Below are 13,981 nucleotides of genomic sequence, written 5' to 3'. Positions count from 1 at the left end.
CTACACGCGATTTCCAATATTTCCATATTTAATCCTGGTAAGTGATGTGAATATTGCAAAATATGTGGCACATCCTATCTACATGAATAACTTTCTTATTTTAACTATGCAGATGGTCATACGTTTTCTTTCAATTATTTTAGCTTAATGTTTGAGGATTCTTTATTGTGACCCTTAGAGGGCAAGGTAATACATAATAAACAAGTCATTCATTGTATTTAAGAGATGTTTTTGCCAGTGATATATTGAAAGGTGCTGTTTAAATAACAATATTTCACATTTTCTTGGTATTCAAGATAGAAAAATAAAAACAATAGGCACATAGGAAACTACTCAGATAAGAGGAACAAATTTGCCTTGTATTATTGTTCATTTGAAACTGGAAAAATAGAGAAAGTAGCTAAGGATATACATTGAGTGAATATGTAAGCTGCAACATATAAAGAATACAGACAAGTTTATATTTAGACCATCATTTTTATAATTTTTTTTATTTTATTTATTCTTTATTGAAGTTCTGAATTTTTAGAAGGGGTTACAATATTTTATTCAGGCCTCAAATCTGTCATCTCTGAAGAGCACCAGAGAGTAAATACATAAAAAAACAGAATTAACAAAATTAGTAATAGGTAAGGTTCTATAGATTTGGGATTACAACATATTGTCGAATGACATATATGCACAGACCCTTTGGATAACATCACTCTTTCAGAAGACAAAAGTAAGGATTTATTTATTTATTTATTTATTTAGGCTTAATTTTTAATTTTTTTTTTTTTTTTTTTTTTTAATGGCTCTTTGTGTGCTGAAACATCAAATCCTTTTAGCACAGATTAAGGACCTCGGATGATTCTGTACTAGGGCAGCTTCTCTCCTTAAAGATCTGGCTACAAGGATGGCTGCTTAGTAATACACTTACACTGAAGTAACTGGGACAAATGCATGGCCCCAGATATGTCTCCCACTCAGTTTCAAAGCAGCATATACACATGCAAAGGAAATCACCATTTAGTCCTTGGTCTTTGTTCTCTGAGCACTGAGAATTAGACAAGATTATTCAATCATTTTTTTAAAGTTTATGTATTTATTCATTTATTTTTAATTTTATTATGTTATGTTAATCACCATACATTACATTATTAGTTTTTGATGTCGTGTTCCATGATTCCTTGTCTGCGTATAACACCCAGTGCTCCATTCAGTACGTGCCCTCTTTAATACCCATCACCAGGCTAACCCATCCCTGTACCCCCTTGCCCTCTAGAACCCTCAGTTTGTTTTTCAGAGTCCATCGTCTCTCATAGTTCATCTCCCCCTCCGATTTCCCCCCCTTCATTCTTCCCTTCCTGCTATCTTCTTCTTCTTCTTCTTTTTTTTTTTTTTTAACATATAATGTATTATTTGTTTCAGAGATACAGGTCTGTGATTCACCAGTCTTCCACAATTCAACAGTGCTCACCATAGCACATACCATCCCCAGTGTCTGTCACCCAGCCACCCCATCCCTCCGGGGTTTTGGAATACAGGTGAGGTTCGGTGGGGTGAGGTCCAGAGCTGATGACCAAGAAATAATTCTTTTTTTTTTTTTTTTGAATATTTTATTTATTTGACAGAGAGAGATAGTGAGAGCAGGAACACAAGCAGGGGGAGTGGGAGAGGGAGAAGCAGGCTTCCCGTGGAGTAGGGAGCCCTATGCGGGGCTCGATCCCAGGACCCTGGGATCATGACCTGAGCTGAAGGCAGACGCTTAACGACTGAGCCACCCAGGTGCCCCAGGAAATAACTCTTAAGGTGTCTTTCGTGCAAAATGGTGGTTTATTAAAGCACGGGGTCAGGACCCATGGGCAGAAAGAGCTGCTGCAAGAGGTTTGTGAGGAGTGGCTGACTTATACTATGAGGGTAAGGAAAAGGGAGGTTTCAAAAGGATTTTCATATGTTAAAGAAGATTCACAAGATACCGGAGGTCCTGCCATTGTCAAGTTAAGATTGTTTACCTGTCTAGTAAGGCATTAACAGTAAGATAGTTGGGAGCTTCCTGGAGGAACATTACACTCTGCCCACTTCAAGTGTCTGTCAATGGCCTGCAGGTTATAAGGACATTTAGTTTATCTACAGTTCCTTCTGGAAGCTACGTTATTGATAGAAATGCTTTGTTTTTGTAGATTGCTAAGACATTTGTAAACTGAGGGAGACTCAGGTCTTGGAGGATTGTGATCTCTGTAAGTTAGCTATTTGTTTTTCCTTTCCTTAGCTTTAGGGCAGCCAGAAGTGCATGAGGAATGTCACATATATCCCATCTGGAAAGGGGGGGGAGGTTGTGGGGTATCAGCTTCTGCTTTGTCCTCAGCTTGCTTTCTGTTCCCTCATCAGTTTTCAAGATTTATTTTCCTTAATCTATGAAAAACAGAAGGCCTGCTGCATGCCCACTTTACCCTGGCATCCTCCTAGTGCTATCTTTGCTTTCCAAACATTTGATAGTTAAAATGAGGAGCAATACTCCAGACCCTTTCCTCTTGTAACAAGAAAGAAAGAAGGGCAAAATGAAACAGTCTTAAAACAACAAAATAATGGGCGCCTGGGTGGCTCAGATGGTTGGGCGTCTGCCTTCGGCTCAGGTCATGATCCCAGGGTCCTGGGATCGAGTCCCACATCGGGCTCCCGGCTCAGTGGGCAGCCTGCTTCTCCCTCTGACCCTCTCCCCTCTCATGCTGTTTCTCTCTGGCTCGCTCTCTAAAAAATAAATAAAATCTTAAAAAAAAAACAACAAAATAATAACAACAACACAAATCCCTGAGAAAATAAACACATCGGAAAATGTTGACTCTATGCCTGTTACTGTGTTACGTGCTATCATTTTATGCTCACAACTTTTATAAGGCAAGTGTTTATAAAATAAATATATATATTAAAATTGCATATATATATATATCCACATAACAATATCCCACTTTTAAAGATGAGAAAACCCAAGCTTACAAAACTCAAGTATAGTCCAAAGTCACAGAGTAAGTGACAAAGACTTTAATACAGGCTTGCTGAAGTTCCAAGTGCATTACAGTGGGTACGAAAGAACACAATATCCACTTCAACTATATCTAAAGTGAAGTATATAATGAATTGAAATTATTTTCTAATGTGCACTTGTACTTTGCTCTTCACTTTACCCTATCAGTCTTGCTTGCCTGGCGCTTTTGATAAATATCAGAATTTCTCCATCTTAGATATAATGAAATTGGGAAGCTTTATTTATTTTAAAGCTTTAAGGCACACTTAAACTTTTTTTTTTTTAAAGATTTATTTATTCATTTTTGGGAGAGCGAGAATGAGAGAGAGTACATGAGAAGGGGGAGGGTCAGAGGGAGAAGCATGCTCCCCGCTGAGCAGGGAGCCCGATGCAGGACTCGATCCCGGGACTCCAAGATCATGACCTGAGCCGAAGACAGTTGCTTAACCAACTGAGCCACCTAGGCGCCCAGGGCACACTTAAACTTTTAAGGAAGGGTCAAAAACAACCCTGTGAACCTTATGAAAAATGTATCTATGTAAACACAATTATTCCCCCAAATGCATATATCAATGAACATAAATCCAGGTTTGCCATGGAGCTTAGGTTAGAGTGAGCCACAGACATGCACTTTATTAAATCTTCGACATTTACTCTTTCTACTTTGCTTTACCTTTATTATATTTTTAAAAGATTTATTTATTTATTTATTTGAGAGAGAGAGAGAGAGTGCGGGGAAGGGACAGAGGGAGAGAATCTTCAAGATCACTCCCCGCTGAATGCGGATCCTGACACAGGGCTTGATCTCAGAACCCATCAGATCATGATGCCCCTCTACTTTGCTTTTAGATCCTCTGTGTATGCCATGTAAGAAATAAGTAACAGGTAATCATTTTTTTTATCTTTTCAATAAAATGGTCTTGCTGTTTATTGCCAATATGCCATGGCACACATTTTATGATATAGTCTAAATGCAAGGACCATTAATTAGGTGCATTAATAAGTCATTAAAAAATAGAAATACCAAAAAAGATTATAAGACTAATACGATTTTGGATAGAGGCCTCAGAACTGTGTCTCCAGTGGTGTCCTGTTCAACATTTTAATCAGTAACTTGAAAGAGCAACAGAGAGGAAGCTCCTATGTTCATTAAATTTGTGGGTCAGTGGAAGCTTGAAGGCTTAGTGAATGCACTGCAGAACAATTACAATCCAGAAATGATCTTTATAACCTGTAATGATGGGCTGAATTGAACAAATGAAATATAGTAGAGATAGGCACATAGAAGATACCATACTTAGATCCAAATTGCAAATGATGTAAGTACTGAGTTAACATCAGCATGTGACAAAAATGTTTAAGTGATTCACAGCACAATAAATTCAATGGGAGTTAGCCTGTTATGTGGCTTTCAAGAAAGCTAATCATTCAAGCTCAGCCTGAAAACAGAACTCAACTGAGTATGTGTTATTTCTGTTGAGATATTTCTGTTTATATAATATCTGAGTGTTACAGTTAGTTTTGATCATTGCCTTTTAAAAGTGATAATTGGGAATTTTAGGACATTCTATTTAGGACAGTCTTAGTAAGATAATTTAAATAATAATATTATAAAGGACATGTACAGAACTGTATGAAATTATCTTTGAGGAAAAACATTTCCTTTGGGGAAAGAATGGGGAAAATAGAAGCATTAATTAGGTAGGCAGCATGAGATAGGGAGATAAAATAGTCTCTTTTTAAAACATCATCTGGAAAAGGAATTCATTTGATATGCATAGTTTGAAGGGTTAAAACAAGGACCAGTGGATGAAAATTACAGAGAAAGAAGCAATTTAGAGTATATTTGTTTGCTCACCAGCTCTAATGCCTGGAGTACCATAGTTACTTTTCTAGGGACTGAAAATACATATGTAAACATACTCTTGACTAAGAGAAATCACACAAATTAAATTATGTCCTCAATTATAAGAGATTGTTTAAAAAATAGCGCTTAAAGATCCTCTGTAATTTTAATATTCTAGGACTCTTTTACTTATAATTTCATAATCTTAGCAATTATAATTATTTATATAATCATGTCCACATGTTTAAATATAGTAGTCCCTCCTTTTCCTCAGGGGACACATTCTAAGACACTCACTGGATGCCTGAAATCACAGATAGTACCACCCTAATTTTTTTTCCCTATTTATACATATCTATAATTGTTTTTTCCTTATTATACGTTTTTCCCTATGTTTTTTCCCTATTTATATGTATCTATAATTAAGTTTAATTTATAAATTAGGCACAGTAAGAGATTAACAACAACAATAAAAAAATTGGGTAATTGTAACAATATACTGTAATAAAAGTTAGGTGAATGTGGTCTCTCTCACACACAAAATATCCTTTGTACAGTATTCATTCTTCTTTTTGTGATGATGTGAGAGGATAAGATGTCTGTGATGAGATGAAGTGAGGTGAGTAACGTAGACACTGTGATGTAGCTTGAGGCTACCACTAACCTGCTGAGGTCGGGAGGAGGATCATCTGCTTCCAAATAGTGGTCGGAAACTGCAGAAAGTGAAACAAAGGAATATTCCTTAATGAGTGCTGATCTGCTTCTAATTATTTGCTTTGAAAACAAAAATAGTTTCTTTTTTTTTTTTTTTTTTATTTGAGACAGAGAGAACGAGAGAGAGAGAGCACATGAGAGGGGGGAGGGTCAGAGGGAGAAGCAGACTCCCTGCCGAGCAGGGAGCCCGATGCGGGACTCGATCCCGGGACTCCAGGATCATGACCTGAGCCGAAGGCAGTCGCTCAACCAACTGAGCCAGCCAGGCGCCCAAAAATAGTTTCTTAATCTACTTGCAGTGCAACTGAACACACCACTACAGTTGAGACACTAGGCCTATTTCTTTGAGAACCTAGGTCAGTCACACCTATTCTGAAGAGGTTCTAACCAAAGTGTTCAGACTTCAGTGAAAAAGATTTGAACATGAAATTTGACTCAACCAGATTTGAGCACATAGAACTTACTCAGGAAAAAGATAAAAATCTTAACTTTTGAAGTATTTTAGAGAAGTCACTCCCTCCAAGAGACTGGACTTCATATATATTCCCATAGCCTGACCCTTATTGAGGAAAAATACCACACCAGACAGATGAGCAGACAGAAGTTGATTTTACCGGCAGCAAGAGGAGAGCAAGTGGAGACCAAGTCTTGAATACTGTGCTCCGCCAAGACAAAAGGCTAGCTTTTTTAAGAGCTGGGATGGGCTGGGAGTGGAGATCATAGGCCATTGTGTTTTCTAATTGGTCTTACTTAAAGGAAAATAAACTCTGTCTCCATTTGACAATTTGGAGCAGTATGCCTGTTCCTGCCCCACAGAATTTAGGCTTCCGCTCCCTTATGGAGATGAAGAGACAGAGACTCTACTTTCTTTAAAAGGACATCAAAGGGGTGGTTCCCAGGTGCTTGAGAAAGACATTGCTGGGTTGTAAAAGTGGCAAGGGGTTTTACATCAAAAGAGGCAGAAAAAGGATGACAAGTTTTCTAAGTAATTGCTTTAAGAATAGTGTGGTCAGGGGCGCCTGGGTGGCTCAGTTGGTTAAGCGACTGCCTTTGGCTCAGGTCATGATCCTGGAGTCCCTGGATCGAGTCCCGCATCGGGCTTCCTGCTCGGGGGAGGGGGGGGTCTGCTTCTCCCTCTGACCCTCCCCCCTCTCATGCTCTCTGTCTCTCATTCTCTCTCAAATAAATAAATAAAATCTTTAAAAAAAAAAAAAAAAAGAAAAAGAATAGTGTGGTCAGGGATCCAGAGTCCGAAGAAACTTGAAATCTTAGGCTGAGGGGAACTTTGGAGCCTCCTTGGTCACCATAAGTAAAGTCCAGGGAGCCTTCCCAAGAGGTGTTTTTTTTGGGTTTTTTTTCTTTTTTTTTTTGCCTTTATTAAGAGAGTTGGTCCAGATTCCTAATGATTCTTACAAACAGAAAAACTGCACTTCTTTCTAAATTCCACTGAGACAAAAACTACACTAATAAAAATTTTATATTTCAAAAAAGTTTACTTTATTTTTAATTATTTTTTTTAAAGTATAAAGTGTTACTTGAAAAAATGTATGTGTAAGATCATATACATTTATGTGGTTACATTTATATATGAATCAAAATTTTTTAAAAGGAACTTCCATGTTTCACCCAGCTTATTTTTTAATCATGCTTCAACTCTGTGTTTAAGCAAAGCTAAAATCAAATTATAGGTATTTTAGAGTATAGGGTCTGATTTTCAGAAAGTTACTTTTTTTTTTTTAAATAGTGTTACTCTGATTATAGTGCTTTGATAGTATTAAAAACAGCTATGTACTGTGTGGGATTCTCTTATGCCTTCTTGTGAATCATCTTAAGGTTTTATGCTGAACACAATTCAAATTTATGGAGGAAATTTTTACTGATGATCTGGTAGAAGTAATTTTTAAATCAAAATATATGTAACACTCTCTTCCCCTAAATAGTAACTTTTATTTCTAGTCAGGAGAAAACGTCTTATTAAAATAAATTTATTAGTTTTGACTTATGGCTAAGCTATTTCATAGGAAAAAAATATATAAATAATGATTAGGAGAATTTACATTTAGTGAGGACTGGCCCATTCAAATCTAAGCATTTTACTTTCTTTAACATAATGACTTCTCACATGAAACCTTTGAAAGAGGCACTATGGGGCACCTGGGTGGCTCAGTTGTTAAGTGTCTGCCTTCGGCTCAGGTCATGATCCCAGGGTCCTGGGATCCAGCCCCACGTCGGGCTCCCTGCTCGGCGGGAAGCCTGCATCTCCCTCTCCCACTCCCCCTGCTTGTGTTCCCTCTGTCGCTATATCTCTCTCTGTCAAATAAATAAATAAAAATCTTTTTTAAAAAAAAGAAAGAGGCACTATGACACAGGACAATGGACAAATACATGTACTCTTGACTAGATTTCAATTCAAATGCTTCCCAACATTATCCGAGCTGTGTGAACTTAGGTGAGTTCATTAGTAACGATAACTACCAAATATGAGCAAAAATCAATCAACATCATGAGGCTACAATCCCCTAAGTGTTACACAAGTTGATCTGTAACTCTTTCAGTGCCTGAGGAGTGCCTGACATTTAGTAAGCTCTTAACTGATATGATAGATGATGAAATTGGGGCATTGGGAATTTAATTAGCTTTCCCATGTCATGCAACTGTTTAATAGCATAAAGTTTAGATTAGAATCACGGTTCATCTGAGTCTAATGTCTGATGTCTTCTTAATTACTACATTAGTTAGAAACCCTGTAGAAGGCAGATGCTGTACTCTAGGTTATGTGAGGATAATTTTGCTAAAGGACAATTCACATAGATATGGTCAGAGTTTAAAAACAAACAAACAAACAAAGAATATTGTAATATCATTTTTAGTTCCTTACCATTCTTCCATTAATAAATACATATATAATTATATAACATATAATACTAATTATACTAGTGCAATTCCATTCTTAGTGTAATATCATTACTTACCAGAATGCACTAGCATTCTTAGTTCATTTTTAGTGCATTTGATAGTACAGTAGCAAAGAATAGTAACAGGGAGCTATTTCTTCCCATAGGCATAAAAAGGAAATAAGAGAGACATACTATAAAAATTTGAGGGACAAGAGGGTTGCCAAATGATGCTGTGGACTTTGGCAGAAAGAAGCAACTAATACATAATGATCTGATAGATAACAAGAATAAGGTGTTAAGGGGCGCCTGGGTGGCTCAGTTGTTAAGCGTCTGCCTTTGGCTCAGGTTGTGGTCCCGGGGTCCTGGGATCGAGCCCCACATCGGGCTCCCTGCTAGGCGGGAAACCTGCTTCTCCTTCTCCCACTCCCCCTGCTTGTGTTCCCTCTCTCGCTGTGTCCTCATCAAATAAAATCTTAAAAAAAAAAAAAGAACAAGGTGTTAAATAATCAAACTAGATCTTAAGTTTCCTTAACCACAGAAAAAGAGATGTTATGGGAAGTAATGAAAACGTTCAGTAACTCTATGGTGATAATCATATCGCAATACAAAAATGTAGCAAATAAACACCTTAAACTTATACAATTTATATATCAATTATATCTCAATTAAAAAAAGGAAGAAAAGCAAATTTCCTGCAGTGACTCACTCGTTGAAATCCAATCAAGTGTTGTAGAGTGAAATAATCATAGTAGTTTTGAAGATTTATCCACAATTATTTGATACTCCTCAATAAATGGAACTTAATTTCCCTCTTCTCAAGTGTGATCTCCCTGTGGTCTCTAATCTAAAGAGAATATGACAAAAGTAATACAATGTCATTTCCAACATTAAGTTGTAAGATGAGCATGACTTCTATACTGGGTGTATATTTCCTTTTTCATTGTCTCTGTCTCTGTCTTCCTCTCCCTTTCAACATTCACTGTGGAAGAAACTAGCAAAGCTACCACTTGCTCACTTGAATGAGTTTTTTTCCTAGATTTCCTTTCAAATATGCTCTCTCCACACTTTTTAGCATATTTTTAACTTAGTATGCATTTTACAAGCTTTTGGTAGTAAGAGATTTATCTTCTATTCATTGCTTAATCCCCAGAGTCTAGAACAATTCTTACACAGAGCATAAACACAACAATTTGTTGAAGTATTTAATCAGTGATGAACACGAATTTACCAATTGTAATTTTTCACATGGGTAGACTCTAACTTATATATGACTATGCTGAAATAATTGGGTGAAGAAAAATTAACAGGAAAAAACATAAACACTGTCCATTATATGTTAATGGCTTATATCCCAAATGGATGTTTATTTTATATATTCAGAATTCTAGATAAGCAAGCAATTACATTTAATATTTAACTGCAGTATTTAATAAACTGCTATCTTACATGTGAAATTACCTGGTTATTTATTTATATTGTAATATTTCAAATCCAAATTGTATAAAGCAGGAAGTTCTCTGGACTCTTTAAAGAAATACATGTATCCCCCGTAAGTGTAGACTTTGGAACAGATGATGACATACTCAACTGAAACAACTCTGTCTTAATAAATTCAGTGATATCTGATTCTTTCTGAACTGTTTGTTTTTATTTTTGCTAGCAGGTACTAATCTTGTTTGAACAGGTGGAAGAATGAGAGGCAAAGTGAATATGTCTTATGGAAAATATTTTGAACACATTATCTAAAATTTACCAACATTGTTAGTGCTAATTTATAGCATCCATATGTAAAGATTGTCTGTCCTAAATTACATTTATGATAAAATAAACTGCCTTTTTTCATAATTTGTCTAGTTGTGAAAAAGAATGGTGATTTTATTTCTTCTTTAGCTTCCCTTATGAATTGAAAAAACAATCATCCATTGAATAGTTCCATATACTTAAAAAAAATCAGATATAATGTAAGTGGTATTTCTATTACTGAGCTTTAGGAGTAAGGCATACAGAACTCTCTTGTTTCTTTATTTATTTATTTATTTATTTATTTATTTACCGTTTTCAAGTTTTTTGTTTTCATTTTCAAGTTTTTATTTAATATCCAGTTAGTTAACATACAGCGTGATATTAGTTTCAAGTGTACAATATAGTCATTCAACACTTCCATACAACACTGGGTGCTCATCATAACACAGGCCCTCCTTAATATCCATCACCCATTTAACCCACCTCCCCTCCATCAACCCTCAGTTTCTTCTCTATAGTTAAGGGTCTATTTTCTATAGTTATTTAGAAGATTGAGTTTCCCTCTATCTGCAGTATTTAGAAAAAAAATACTGTAATGGTGCCTCTATTGAAGTACAATTCATCTAAAATGATAGATGATAGATAGATAGATAATAGATGATAGATACAAACATACATACAGTGGAACACTAGACTTTCCTGAAAATATCACTGAATATTAGCATAGAAATAGAAATATGTATGTGTTTGTATGTGTATATCTATCTACTCAGCAGAAATGTGTTGATTAACTTTTTAAATAAAGAAATGTCAGGGCTCCTGGGTGGCTCAGTCACTTAACCTCATGCCTTTGGCTCAGCTTATGATTCTGGGGTCCTGGGATCGAGTCCCACATCGGGTTCCCTGCTCAGCGAGGAGGCTGCTTCTCTCTCTCCCTCTGCCTCTTTCCCTGCTTGTGTGCTCACTCTCTCTCACACTCTCTCTCTCAAATAAATAAATAAATAAAAATCTTAAAAAAATAAAGAAATGCCTATTAGAAAATATGATATCAATTAACTGAGAATAAAAAACAAATTGCATAAGGGATTCTATAGTTCAGGAAGATCAATAGATTTGTTCTAAAATTTAGGATTTCTGGCTTCAAGTCCAACACATCATTAAAATTTTTCATTGTTCCAATGTGCTTCCTATGAAAAAAATGGGCTACATTGCTTATTGGCAGCATGCTAAATATTTATAGGGCTTCGGTTGAGCCACTGGATCACTGCCGCGGGAGAACTGGTTTGTTTCCCGGTATTGCCACAGGTGGTTGCTCTGAGGCCAAGCGCCTCACAGACATCCAAATACAGTGACCATAATTGACCAAAGGCCCAGGATGCTGTACTGGGAAATCTGTCACTGTGTTTGTGTGGAAGCCAAGGTGAGCACAGTGGGGAAAGGGGACAAAGATGAGTTCATTATTGGAGTCACAGACCTTTTGTTCAAGAAATCCTCAGTAGCTTTGCTTAAGCTTAAGCAGTACTGACATTTTAACCCAAACTTCTTTCTTTCTCTACTTCACCGGGTCGGACTTTAAATATTGTGATCTGATGACTGACCCAGCCTCTTCCTGCTACCACTGCGTTTGCTCTCATAGCTGTTTTTTCTAATAAAACTCTTGCAAGTTTTAAAAAGCCTTCTTTGGCATCTGCTTCTTGGAGGCCCTGCGCTAACACGCTCTGTGACGGTGCTTTCCTTATTTAGGAAGAGATGGGCTCAGATAATGGTCACCAGGGTGGGATGTTACCTGAATGTTTTGGCATTTTCTTTTTTTTTTTTTAAAGATTTTATTTATTTATTTGACAGAGAGAGACACAGCGAGAGAGGGAACACAAGCAGGGGGAGTGGGAGAGGGAGAAGCAGGTTTTCCGCCCAGCGGAGAGCCCGACGCGGGGCTCGATCCCAGGACTCTGGGATCATGACCTGAGCCCAAGGCAGACGCTTAACGACTGAGCCACCCAGGCGCCCCCAGCTCTGTTTTTCTTTAACTGGAAAAGAATCCCTTTGTAATGAAAGGGGTGAAATTTCAGTAAAATTATTTAATAAAATGATTTCCCAGTACAGATATGAATATAAAAGTTCAAATTTATAGACATTTATTTATCCTTAATAATTCATGTTATCAAATTGATTTACTTTAGCAAGTGGCTTATATCCCTTGTAAAAAAGAGTATATTTCATATGTGTGAGTTAAACATCTATTAATTTGCATTCATATAATTATATACAGATTGAAAATTAGAAGTGCATTTCCTGACAAGGTGAAAACTGACACCTTTAAAAGAAAATTGATATTAAGCCAAATTTTTGGTTTTGTTTTCTAATTATTTTGATCTTCTCAGGTTTCTTTTCTCTTTTTCCCTGATCATTTGAAATGCCATTTCTTGCCTAATGTGAACAAATTAGTTAAGAGTTTGTGAACTGTAACAAAATGATGAATATACCAATGTACCTACTTCCCAGATTAAGAAATAAATATTAATCATAATTCAGAATCTACCTTTCATGCTCTTTTTCATTCATTAACTTCTCCTTAGTTGACAAAAGGAAAATAAACATCATGAATTTTAGCATTACAGATGAGGTTGCCTATACTTTATGTAAATGAATCCATACAGTATTCATTCTTTGGTGACTGATTTCTCTCAATCAACTTTGTGTTTGTGAAATTTATCTATGTGGTTTTGTGTAGTGCAGATTAATTCTGCTTCTTTCCTATGCAGCCCTGTACAGTGAACATACTGCTATAACGGGAATGTTCGAGATCTGCCAACGGTTGTGTTAGGCATCTTCATTAGAGCATATATTATTTTAATACTTTAATTCTTTCTATTGTTGAAGAACATTAGGTTTTTTTTCTAAGTAGGCTATTGTGAAGAGTGGTGCTAGATATATTTGTGCACACATCTATTGGTGCATATATGTACTCATTTTTGTTATTTGCATATCTATATCACCTGTATTTATATAATACTATATAATATATCTCTATCTCTATATCCATCTTTATCTAAGAGAATGTATATGTTCCAATTAAATAAACAATGTTAAAACCTTTTCCAAAGTGTTTTTAATAATTTACTTACACCAGGAGTTATGAGAATTCTTTTTTTTTTAATTTTTTACTGTTATGTTAATCACCATACATTACATCATTAGTTTTTGATGAGGGTTCCATGATTCATTGTTTGTGCATAACACCCAGTGCTCCATGCAGAACGTGCCCTCTTTAATACCCATCACCAGGCTAACCCATCCTCCCACCCCTCCCCTCTAGAACCTTCAGGAGTCATGAGAATTCTTACTGCTCCATGTGTATTTCAACGCTCAGCATTATTATTTAGTTTTGTTTTGTTTTCAATTTTACCTATCCAGAGGAGATGAAATGACATCATATCGCAATTTGTCTTGTATTTTCTAGACCATTATTGAGGTTGAATAGGTATTACATTCTTATTGAACAACTGGATATCCAATTTTGTAAAAGACTTAAGAAATTGTATCTTCAATATGATTTTCTTAACTTGCAGAAGTTAGATTATTCTGGCTCAGAGTCTTTCTTTGGTATACATCTTTGGTATTCATCTGGTGTCTATCTGCGACTACTCTGTAGCTTTCTTTTCCTCTTACAAAGGGGTTTTTTGATGCACAAATTTATTTAATTTTAATTAAGTTCAATTATAAATATTTTCCCTTGAAATTAGTGTCTTTTGTGTTATTTGTTTTAAAAAAATTCCA

Source organism: Neomonachus schauinslandi, chromosome 7, assembly GCF_002201575.2.
Source record: "Neomonachus schauinslandi chromosome 7, ASM220157v2, whole genome shotgun sequence".
In the NCBI taxonomy this organism is placed as follows: domain Eukaryota; kingdom Metazoa; phylum Chordata; class Mammalia; order Carnivora; family Phocidae; genus Neomonachus; species Neomonachus schauinslandi.
The sequence above is the reverse complement of the archived record's forward strand: the minus strand, read 5'-3'. Positions refer to the sequence as shown.